Source organism: Hirundo rustica, unplaced genomic scaffold (assembly GCF_015227805.2).
Source record: "Hirundo rustica isolate bHirRus1 unplaced genomic scaffold, bHirRus1.pri.v3 scaffold_597_arrow_ctg1, whole genome shotgun sequence".
Taxonomy (NCBI): domain Eukaryota; kingdom Metazoa; phylum Chordata; class Aves; order Passeriformes; family Hirundinidae; genus Hirundo; species Hirundo rustica.
The window spans coordinates 1-5,419 of NW_026690639.1; the positions used below are offsets into that span (position 1 = coordinate 1).

The 5,419-nt window shown below is 43.2% G+C and overlaps 2 long non-coding RNA genes across 2 annotated transcripts; both read left to right on the forward strand.

Moving 5' to 3' along the window:
- The first annotated feature begins 35 nt into the window (after window positions 1-35).
- LOC120748140 (uncharacterized) lies at window positions 36-2,827 on the forward strand. The gene is made up of 4 exons (XR_005699310.2): window positions 36-234; window positions 1,043-1,173; window positions 2,069-2,269; window positions 2,603-2,827. It is a non-coding gene; the product is annotated as an uncharacterized LOC120748140 (long non-coding RNA).
- Window positions 2,828-2,854: 27 nt separating this feature from the next.
- Window positions 2,855-4,385, forward strand: LOC120748138 (uncharacterized). The gene is made up of 3 exons (XR_005699308.2): window positions 2,855-2,932; window positions 3,262-3,519; window positions 4,076-4,385. It is a non-coding gene; the product is annotated as an uncharacterized LOC120748138 (long non-coding RNA).
- Window positions 4,386-5,419: the final 1,034 nt, after the last annotated feature.

Sequence of the window (5,419 nt, forward strand, 5' to 3'; positions counted from 1 at the left end):
GCCCCCCCCAAATTTCCTCTGCCATGTTTTCCCCCGTCTCCGATTTTTGGCGAACCCCGAATTCCCCCCCGGGGCCCCGCGGTCCCTTCCCTGATTTCGGCGCCTCCCGAGGCCCGTGGCTCGGGGGGGCGGTCGCGACTGGGGCTCGGAGGCTGACCCCCCCCGGGTTTGGGGGCGCTGCCCCGCGGTGCCGGGGTGGCCCCTGCAGCCGCCGGAGGAGGAAGAGACCCAGAGGTGAATTTGCGGGGGACATCTCGGGGCTCGGGGCCGGATTTGGGGGTTAAGAGGCAAAATGTGAGGCTTTGGGGGTGGAAATGTGGGGCTTTAGGAGGGAATTGGGAGAGTCCCGGGGAGCACTTGGGGGTTCCCGAGGGGATTTTGGGGAATCGAGGGGGAGTTGGGGGGGGGAATTTCGGAGCTTGAAGAGGGGAATTTGGGGCTTGAGTGGAAATTTTTGGGCATATGAGGGGGGTTTGGGGAATTGCCAAGGTGGGATTTGGGGGACTAAGAATGGAAATTTGGGGTTTCAGGCGGGGGGAGGTTTCCAGGGGAGGTTCGGGGGATTTGCCGAACATTTGATGGTTCTGGGGTGGTGTTTTTGGGGGGTTTTCCTCCGAGCTGCATTTTTTTTTATATTATTATTTATTTTACTTTTTGACTTTAGCAATTTCTTAAATTCTCTTTTATTTTATTGAGTTTTATTTATTCATGTAATTTTTTTCTTTGTATTTTTAAAATGTTTTTTAATTCCTTCAAGCTTCATAATTTGATTTTATTTATTTATGATTTTTACTTTTGTTGTTACTATTTTTTTCTTTTTAATTCCTTTTAATTTTTAAAATATTATTTAATTTTTATTTTCGTTTTTATTTTATTTTTATTTTGGTTTTTTAATTTTTCTTTCATATATATATATTTCTTTTTAATTACTTATATTTTATTTTAAAATGTTTTATTTTATTTATTTTTTATTATTATTATTCATGTTTTCTTTTTTTCTTTTTCTTTTTCCTTACCCTTTTTTACCTCGAGTATGTGACAGATTGTCTGCTGGCAACAAAGAAGTTGGAAAATGACAGCTGTGGCCACCCACCGAAGGCCTGGATATAATGGGGAGTGAGAGCAAAGCCTCTGTACTTTCTGCTCCATTGAGGAACCCGAAGGGAGAAAGCTGTAAGCGCCACGGTGCCGTTTTTTTCCTTTTTATCCCCTAACAGGTCTCATTCTACCCACGAACAGGGTTCGCAGCAGTCACTTGATGTCGGGGTGTATTTCAGAGGCAGCAATAAAAGAATGTAGATTTTTTATTCTGTAACTCTCCAAACCTCATTGTTTAGTGAGAAAGAAATCCAAAACAAAGCAAACAACCAAAATTTAAAAAAAACCCCAAACCTAAAAAACCCCCAGACAAACAACCCTCCACCCCACCCCGAAATAAAGCACAGAAAGAGAAAATCTGCCACTATTATTTTAATGAGAATGAAATCTTTACCCCTTAGAAAAGCAGGCTCATTTAATTCTAATTGACTGTGGTTCTGATGTTTTAGGTGAATGAATGCGTATAGTTTAAAATATCGTCTACCATATAAACAAACAGAAAATTTTAAAAATGAATACAAAAATAGGAAAGTATAATTAATAAAAAGAGCAATGTAAAATATGAAAAATAATATCAGCAATATAAATAAATACAATCTCTACTATGACGCGCTATGTGTATTATAATATCTATAATATACATAGGTACGGATATAAAACAGAAATGGTAATGATAAATATAAACATAATAAATACTAGAATTTAAAAGGTAGCCTAGCATGAAGGCTTTTTTGGTTTGAACGTGGCGAGTGGCAGGGTTGTGGTAGTTGCGCTTTGGGGGTCTTTTGGGGCATTTCTTTTAGAGGATTTTTGGGCAGGTATTTTTTTTTTTAATCAGCTTTTGCTGCCCTTCACTGATCGTCAAGGTCATGAAAAAATTGTTCTACTGTTCTAAGCTAAATACAGAACAGAGCTCTTTGCATTGATAGAAAGGAGAACAGCAGGGAAAAAGTGCTGCTTGTGTCCGCAGAGAGCAGTGGGAAGAGCCCGAGAGAAATGCCGGCTGGCTGAGGGATCCTTGCGTCCCCTCTGGAATAAATCCTCGGAGCTGCTGCTTTGCAGTCCAGTTTGGACACATTTTGCTGCCGCTTTGGTTCTGAAGAAGCGGAAATCCGTGGATTTCTGGATGATTTCCGTAGCTTCCCCTATTTTGGAGGAGCTGCAGGGTGAGGTCAGTATTCTGAGGGAGCATCCCGGGGGCTTCTCCCAGCCGAGTTTCTCCTGGAGCTGGGTGCTGGGTGTAACGCCGGATGTGTAAGCCGGCTTTGGGGCGTTGTGCAGTCCCAGCTCTAAGCCTGAGCCCGGGCCTGGCTGTGTCCCAGCACTAAAGCCGGCAGCTGGGTGTGCTTTTCCAGCCCTTCCATCACGCAGGCGATCCCAGATTCCCGGAGCTCCCCGGCGCACGGCCTGGGCTCGCTCCCGGGGAGCTGCGCTTCCGTCTGCCCGAAGCCAGGGCGTCCTGCCCGGGTTTGAAACTTTATTGCTGTTGTTTTTCCTCTTCCAGGGAGCTGGCAAAAAAGGAGAGAGCCGCTAGGAAGCAAAGAAGCCGCCCGAAGGCCTTATCCCAGCCCAGGGTTCCCACTTTTCTCTCTGACTCCTGAATAATTGCTTGAGCGTAACCAGGGAGCGTCCGTTTGATTTCCTGCCTTTTCCAATAAATCCTTGCCTTCAGCTGGAGCGCGTTCCTGGTGTCCTTCTCCTCCTCCTGCTGCATGGATATGTAAATAAAGTTCCTGACTTCTGTCCCACTTAATTTTGTTATTCCAGCAATTGTGGCTCGCTCGTTCCATTGAAACTTCCCTGCTCTGCCGAGAGTTTGAGATGTCAAATCCAGGTAACTGGAATTTCTTTGGATTGCTACTCCCACTAAACACAGATAATTCTTGGAGAAGTGTGACGTGCCATGTTTAATTCTCACTTCCCTTTAAAATCAGAGCAGAGGAGGCAGATTTTAAATCATCCTTCCATGAACTTCCAGCAACCTCCTGACTGTTCCAAAAGTTTTCCATGTTAGAAATTCCCGAGCTTGTTTTCCAGGCAAGCTGGGATTTGGGTGTTATTCCTTCCTTTTATTTCATGGTTTTCCTCTCTCTGATTTTAGTGAGGGGGTATTTATTGCAAATGCCGATTTTCCATCCCAGTTGGAATTTTTGTACCTCTTAGGGCACATTTGCAAGGAAGTTTGCCAAAAGAGTGTCGGTTAATGGGCATTGTGGATCACCGTACCTGCCGAATGCTGTAAATTCCCAGGAAAACTTGCTGCGTGTTTGATTGCCGTCATGAATCTCTCTGTAAAGTCAAATTCACTGCATTTTTAATGCCGTCAATCCCATTACAACCTCACTCCTGGCCTAATTGCTGTTCCCTGGACACAATGGGGTGGATCTTTCCTGCCTTGGCACATTTGGATGTTCATCCGAAGTGAGTTTCCCTCTAAAATAGAATTTGTTTCCAAGCAAACCTGGGAATTGTCTCAAAACCTTCTTGCCTGGGAGGCACTGGGTTTGTTTTCCCCATCCCTGCGTCGTGCAGGATCCTCCCGGAGCTGTGTTAGGCAGTGGCAGGAGAGGAGAGCTGCCAATTTTTTTTTTTTTCCCAGTCTGTTTTATTTTCTTGAGTTTTACTTTTTCATGGAATTTTTTGTTTTGAATTTTTTAAAAGGTTTTCCATTTAATTTCTTCTATCTTTATATTTTAATTTAATTTATTTGTTATTTTTACTTTTGTTTTTATTTTATTTTCTTTACTCTTTAATTACTTTTAATTTTTAAAATACTCATTTTTATTTTTGTGTTGTTTTTATTTTGTTTTTTAATTTATTTATTTTATATTTTTAATAAAATAAATAAAATTATATATTTTTCTCTTCTTTTTTTTTTACTTTTTGATTACTTTTTTTTTATTTTATAATGTTTTATTTTCTTTTTCTTTCCTTTTTTTTTTCTTTTTTTTTTTTCCTTACCCTTTCTTACCCCGAGTATGTGGCAGATTGTCTGCTGGCAACAAAGAAGTTGGAAAATGACAGCCGTGGCCACCCACCGAAGGCCTGGATATAATGGGGAGTGAGAGCAAAGCCTCTGTACTTTCTGCTCCATTGAGGAACCCGAAGGGAGAAAGCTGTAAGCGCCACGGTGCCGTTTTTTTCCTTTTTATCCCCTAACAGGTCTCATTCTACCCACGAACAGGGTTCGCAGCAGTCACTTGATGTCGGGGTGTATTTCAGAGGCAGCAATAAAAGAAAGTAGATTTTTTATTCTGTAACTCTCCAAACCTCATTGTTTAGTAACAAAGAAATACAAAACAAGGCAAAATCCTGCCACAAACACCCGCCCCAAAAAAAACCACAGAAGGAGAAAATCTGCCAATATTATTTTAATGAGAATTAAATCTTTACCCTTTAGAAAAGCAGGCTAATTTAATTCTAATTAATTGTTGTTCTGATGTATTAGGTTAATGAATTTGTATAGTTTAAAATATCATTTAAAATATAAACAAACACAAATTGTTAAAAATACGAAAATAAGAAAGTATAAATAATAGAAAGAGAAATGTAAAATACAAACAATAATATCAGCAATATAAATAAGTACAATCTCTATTATGACACGCTGTGTGTATTATAATATATCTAATATACATAGGTACGGCTATAAAACAGAAATGGTAATGATAAATATAAACATAATAAATACTAAAATTTAAAAGATAGCCTAGCATGAAGGCTTTTTTGGTTTGAACGTGGCGAGTGGCAGGGTTGTGGCAGTTGCGCTTGGGGGTCTTTTGGGGCATTTCTTTGAGAGGATTTTTGGGCGGGGATTTTTGGGCCCGTTCTTTTTTGCCTCCGTTCTCTGCCCGTGCCCGAGGCCGGGCTGAGCTTCGGGGCAGTGCTGCCACCGTGTGGACAGAGAGCGGTACTGCAGCTCCCCCCGTGCCCGTCCCCGCCGCGCGTGGGAGTCCCAGGCTGTGCTCTCAAGGTAGTGCTGCCACCCTGTGGACACAGAGCGATACTGCAGCTCCCCCCGTCCCCGTCCCCGCCACACGTGGGAGACCTGTACTTTGAGCACTGTGCAGTGCTGCCACCCTGTGGATACAGAGCAGTACTGCAGCCCCCCCGTGCCCGACCCCACCGTGCGTGGGAGCCCCCGACTGTGAGCCCGGGGCAGTGCTGCCACTCGACCTTCCAAAGATGGTGGCAAAAAGGGCGGGAAAAAGGCAAGGACCCTGGGTGTGTCTAGTCATCTGCCTGCTCGCGACCGTGACCACGATGCCACCCAGGTGCAATTTTCTGGGGCGTTTCGAGGCACGTGGGCACGGGCTGGGGG